The sequence below is a fragment of the Grus americana genome, chromosome 1, assembly GCF_028858705.1.
Source record: "Grus americana isolate bGruAme1 chromosome 1, bGruAme1.mat, whole genome shotgun sequence".
Taxonomy (NCBI): Eukaryota; Metazoa; Chordata; class Aves; order Gruiformes; family Gruidae; genus Grus; species Grus americana.
In genome coordinates this window covers 50,021,866-50,028,453 of record NC_072852.1, presented here as the reverse complement: position 1 = coordinate 50,028,453, position 6,588 = coordinate 50,021,866, and positions in this window count along the sequence as shown.

Here is a 6,588-nt window from a genome sequence, read left to right as displayed (position 1 = left end):
TAGAGTTGATTTTCTTCATAGTAGCTAGTACGGGGATATGTTTTGGATTTGTGCTGGAAACAGCATTGATAATATAGAGATGTTTTTGTTCTATGGACCTGTTGTTGTTGAGCAGTGCTTACACAGAGCCAAGGCCTTTTCTGCTTCTCACACTGCCCTACCAGCGGGATGGCTGGGGGTGCACAAGGAGCTGGGAGGGGACACAGACAGGACAGGTGACCCAAACTGACCAAAGGGATATTCCATACCATTTGACATCATGCTCAGTTTATAAGGAGCTTGGGGGAAGAGGGAGAGGGGGGGTGGCAGCATTCGGAGTGATGGCATTTATCTTCCCAAGTAACCGTTACGCGTGACAGAGCCCTGCTTTCCTGGGGATGGCTGAACACCTGCCTGCCGATGGGGAGTGGGGAATGAATTCCTTGCTTTGCTTTGCTTGTGCACGCGGCTTTTGCTTTACCTATTAAATTGTCTTTATCTCAACCCACGAGTTTTCTCACTTTTACCCTTCTGATTCTCTCCCCCATCGCACTGTGGGGGAGGTGAGTGAGCAGCTGTGTGGTGCTTAGCTGCCAGCTGGGCTTAAACCACAACAGGACAAAAAGTTAAAAGACAATTTTTTAAAAAATGTCTTTCCTATTTGTGGAGTACTTTGATTTTTCTTTACAGACCAAAATGCTATCAATTTTTGGCCAATAGAAAAAGTTATTTTTCTTAAAACTTTTGGGTATCTCTAAAGAATAATCCTGTTTTGTTGTTTTTACTTAATAGAGGGAAGCAAATATTTTCTGTCAAGCTCCATAGCAATATTATTTCATACAGTTCCTTCTTCCATAGATCTCAAAAGTCTCACAGCAGGTCTTTGAAGCTGGGAAACTTTATGTCCAATTCATTGTAACAGAGAAAAAGTGTAGATTTAAAGAATCATCAGTAAGCACTAAATATATTTTAGGCAATGAACGAAACCACTGCAATCTTGAAAAGCCCTTCATCGTAGATACCAAATGCTTGACAGAGATACGTTCTGCTGGTGCCAGCACTTTGGACCATGATATTCTCTAGGTACACAAATATAGAAGTCCAAATCTATACAGATTTTGAGAGTTTTCATAACCCATTTCGCATCTAAATTCTATTGCTGACCAACTATATGCAAATTGCAACAGAGCATCACATAAAATGGCAGCAGCCTCTGATTTAGTAGGCATTCTAAGACACACCTCACCCACCTCATTTCTGCACAGAAATGGGCAATCCCAGTCTCTTTCATTCAAAGGCCTGTCTTCAAGGAGGAGTTGGGTAGCATTATATACCTTTAGTATCATAGCTGGGTAGATCAGTCAATTAGGAAATATTAAATCTGATTTCCATCCACTTCACTAAATGTAGAAATTTAAATCTAGAACTTATCCATTTGGGAAAGGTGCGCTAGCCACCCAGGCACAGGATAAAAAGAGGAGACAGTCCCATTATTTCGGGCAAAAATGAGCAAGCTGATGCCTGACTCTGTAGTCCAGTGATTAGGGCACTTGGCTGTGGTCTAGGACACTACTGTACTTTCATTGCAAGGCATGTCTTTTCCTACAGTTGTCAGGAAACTTCACTGGTGAGGTTAAAAATTTTAATTAGCTTGCTAATCCATGGATTATTGATGTACCCTTTTACTTTAGTTTATGTTATTACATTAATTAAAGCCACATTTCTACTGGCCTAACCACCTAATTGTCCAAATGAATTATGAAATGAGTAAGTATGGATATTCTTCAGTGTAACAATGAACGTGGTTCATTTTCTTGTGGCAGTCAGGACTTAGAATATTATTTTTTGCTGGGAAATCAGGAGCTTCAGTTCTGTAAAGCAGTTAACATATGTCCAGTCTTCAATTTTTACTCAAATTCATCTTCATTTGCTAGATAGCTTTGGCATATGTTTAAAAATAAGTCATATAAAAACCTCACTGTTTTAGAAGTTAAACACACACGATACTGCTCTGAATATGAATATATGATTTCTGCAGCTGTATCAGCATGTTACTAAAGCCAATATCTACTTCCCAGATCCATACTAATATTAATCTGCTGTAAAAAAGTGTTGTGTAATATTGAAAGTAGTTACTTTGCTTTTACTTTTACACTTTTGCTTCGACATGTTAATTCAGACATCATTCGTAAGTGTTGAAACCAATTCAAGCCCACAAATACAGATATTTGTGCTTGTGATAAACTTGCTCCACACTGATAAGACAAAATTTGCTATATGAGTTATCATACTTAATTACATGGTTTAATTATTAGGATAAATCAGAAAACCTGTGAACCAATCTTAGTATTTTATTGAAATATTTATCTAAACACACTTTTGCCCTATTAATTTAATTTCTGTGAAGTTAAGAATAAATACTTGGCTTGACTAAAGTCATATGAGAAGCAATAATGTGCTTCTGGAAGTATGAGAAACTTGATCAAATATATTTACCCTCAACAAATTATTCTCAAGATGTGTCGTGGTTTAGGCCCAGCCGGTAGCTGGGTGCCACGCGGCCGCTCACTCACCCCTCCCCCAGCGGGACGGGAAGGAGAAGTATAACAAAAGGCTTGGGTCGAGATCACTCACTAATTACCGTCACGAGCAAAACAGACTGAACATACAGAGAAGATTCATCTGATTTATTACTAGGCAAAACAGAGTAGAGCAATGAGAAAATACAATCAACTCTTAAAACACCTCCCCCCACCCCTCCCATCTTCCCAGGCTCAACTTCACTCCCGGCTTCAACCTCCTCCCCCCTCAGCGGCACAGGGGGACAGGGAATGGGGGTTGCGGTCAGTTCAGCACACATCGTCTCTGCCGCTTCTTTGTCCTCAGGGGGAGGACTCCTCTCATCGTTCCCCTGCTCCAGCATGGAGCCTCTCCCACGGGCTACAGTCCTTCATGAACTGCTCCAGCGTGGTCTCTCCCACGGGGTGCAGACCTTCAGGAGCAAACTGCTCCAGCGTGGGGTCCCCCACGGGGTCACAAGTCCTGCCAGCAAACCTGCCCTGGCGTGGGCTCCCCTCTTCACAGGTCTACCGGTCCGGCCAGGAACTTGCTCCAGCGCGGGCTTCCCACGGGCCACAGCCTCCTTCAGGTGCCTCCACCTGCTCCGGCGTGGGGTCCTCCACGGGCTGCAGGTGGAATCTCTACACCCCCTCATCCTTCCTCCATGGGCTGCAGGGGGACAGCCTGCTTCACCATGGTCTTCACCACAGGCTGCAGGGGGATCTCTGCTCTGGTGTCTGGAGCACCTCCTCCCCCTCCTTCTTCACTGACCGTGGGGTCTGCAGAGATTCTAACATCTTCTCACCCCTCTCTCCGGTTGCAAAAGCTTTTCTAACCCTTTTGTTTTCCTTCTTAAATATGTTATCACAGAGGCGCTGATTGGCTTGGCCTTGGCCAGGGGCGGGTCCATCTTGGAGCCGGCTGGCATTGGCTCTATCAGACACAGGGGAAGCTTCTAGCAGCTTCTCACAGAAGCCACCCCCCACTACCAAAACCTTGCCACACAGAACCCAACACAAGATGTCTTCCTCTTTCAGCACTTCGTTGTCTGCTGTAGAGAATACTGTACTCACCAAGAGCATTGAAAGAGATCTATAGTTCAGAAAAGTTGTGTAACCTGTAATTCACTAAAATACGAGTGACATATCCTCTAGTTGAACTGAAAACATGATCTAGAGAGAATCATATTTCTAATAGAAATAAGTTAGAAGTGTTTAGTACTTTAATAATGAGCACCATAGAAATCTCTTAAATAAATAAGGAAAAAATGAGAAAAAATCTGTGTCTAGGATGGGTGAAGATCATACTGCATCTGCTAGGTAATACCACATAATACTGAAATAATTGAATGTATTGCATTTGGAGGATCTTTCTCTCAGATTATTCATTTTGCAGGAGTGCTTTACCCAAGAAGGTTGGCTTCCGTGCCAACCTATGCTCAGAACTGCAGGAGACAAAATCAAGTTATGTATACATTATGAAGAGCAATGGAAAATACAGACACTGAGCTAGTTCAGGAGCTATAAACATTCTTAATATGCTAGAATGGAGTGCAATATGTCTTGCATTATCCTACCTAGAAAAAGACTGGTAGCTGGGGAATTCCATTTGACTGACAGGACAATCTACACAGACAAGACAGGAGATGAAACAAAATTACAGAATGACAAAGGGAAATAGCAGAGTTTATCTAGCTCGACAATATCATAACAAGGAATAAGGCCAATGTCTCCAGTTGATTTCCCAAAACTTATGCTGTCTTCTTGATTTTTTAATGAGGTATGAATGGAAGGGGCAATCTACATCATAAACTCTTGGAAAGATCATGTGGGATTTGCTTCTTTGTTTGGAAATGCTTACCTCTATCTAACCATGTCCTTTACAATATTGAGAAAGATAGAAGAAAACTTACCTCGTTTATGGAGATACTTGTATCATACATACACACATATGCAGAAACACACAACTAGAGACTTTAAGTAGACTTTCAGCAATGGTTTTAATTCAGGGTCCATAATGTTATATTGCAAGCATGTTCAACTAACAGGGAAAATTGCATTGACTTCAGGAGGTCTTGGGAGCCATAGTATTCAGATGGGCAGGAGAACAACATGCAAGTACATTTATTTTTCTCATGAGCTGAAAGTAAATTACAAGGCAATTTTACTCTGACCTAAAGTAGAAATTATGCAGTCATAAAGATCACTAATTCTCTGTACTGGAAAGTTTAATATATTTTTATGAATTTTCCATTAAAACTATTTTAGTGAAGGGAGTCCTGAAAGGTCTCATATATGCTCTCATTGCACTAAGGCGGAATGGATGTCTTGAAAATTCATTGTCCTTCTACTAGTAATATAAGCCTGGATTATCATAGCTAACCTAAATATGAGTACCTGTGTGTTTATAGCTATTAGATCAGAACCAAAACGTTTGCCATGCTTCAGGATGGAGCACAGGTTGGGCAGACAACAGGAGGTGACTTTATCACTACAAGTTCTACTGGAGTACCAAATTATGACTAACAGTAGTGTTAGTCAAAACAAGCAGCTTGACATTCCTATCCATTAATTATCAAGTGATGAGGAATTCCAAACAGTATATATTTGCAAAGATTACTACTGATAGTGAAAGTTTATTCTGCACTAATGGAGTGTCATGAGTGGTTGATACATTGGGCACCACCAAACTGTTACATTAGAAGCCCCACTAGTATGGATCTTTTTCATCAGGGACTTATATGCTATTCTTTCTGGAGGGATAATCCTGCTCACAAATTGGGGTTTCTCAAATTTAAAATATGGATTTCCCATTAAATTTCCAAGTAAAGTAACTGGGGGGAAAAAAAAAAAAGAAAAAAGACGTTTGCCAATATACTTAGAACATTTTCTTTCTAAAATGGATCAAGGTTATTATGCTGAAAACAGACATGGCAACTAGTTTTAGCAAGTAATCTTCAGTAAGAGCTGTGTTTTAAATCAACCATTTTTAACCATGTTAATAGCTATTTGGATTATGAAATGAGTAAATAATTGAGGGTCTTTGCTATCTCATATTAATGTGTTAACTGGAATCATTTAATGTGTAGTTTCTGCATGGTTAGATATCTGTGTACCATGAGCATGAGTAATTCTTTGCTCCTTTGTGTTTTTGCTTTGTTTAATGTATCAGTAATAGTAACACTGCAGTTCCTTATAAATTCTAAAACAATGCTGCTCGGAAAGCAAACATGACTGCAGTAGCTGATTTTTTTTTTTTATATCAGTAAGGTATCATGAGTGTGTGTGAGGGGGATTCAATTGTTCTGATTTATTTTTTTACTAGTAAACTGAGTTTGATGCTTGTGCAATTACTGACTATATCTTCAGAAAGAAATTAAGTTGCACCATGCTCAAGCACTGCCCCAGGATCATCTGTATCATTTAATTATTTCCACGTTCACTAGAACAGACTTGGCCTGAGCCAAATAGTTTAATCCCAAACAGTTTAGGGGCCTGATCAGAGGGACAATGTGGGGGTCAGTAAAGGGTATGGATGAAGCCAGCCTGTTTGTTGGAAAAAAGAAGTCTAACCAGCTAAACTGGTTAGACTACCATTCGGTGGTTTCAGGGTTAGGGAGCATTATTTTGCTATTAGAGATGTGCCACTCTGTTAGAAATATCAGGACTGAGCTGTAGTAAGTCTGGGGTAAAATGCTAATATCTATTCTGAAGGAGAATAAGGAGGCAAAACTACTCTAAGCTGTCTGTGATCAATGGAGAGGATTTCTGCAGAGCAGGGTCTATGGAAAATAGCCAGAGTGATGTAAGTAATACAAGAATACAGTATCAAAGAATGCAGTACCAAGAATACAGTACCAAGAATACAATATGAAAGCCTGCTGTCTCTCCTGGGCTACAGCTATGCTGAGTATGTGGAAGGCAGAGCTAACATTGCCTGTATTATGGACATTTTGGATGATAATGGGATTTGGAAAGTCTGTAAACATTTTATGGCCATGCTTAAAGCTTCCCAGTTTTGCATGAATGTGTCTAGCCTTGCAGCTGTTTT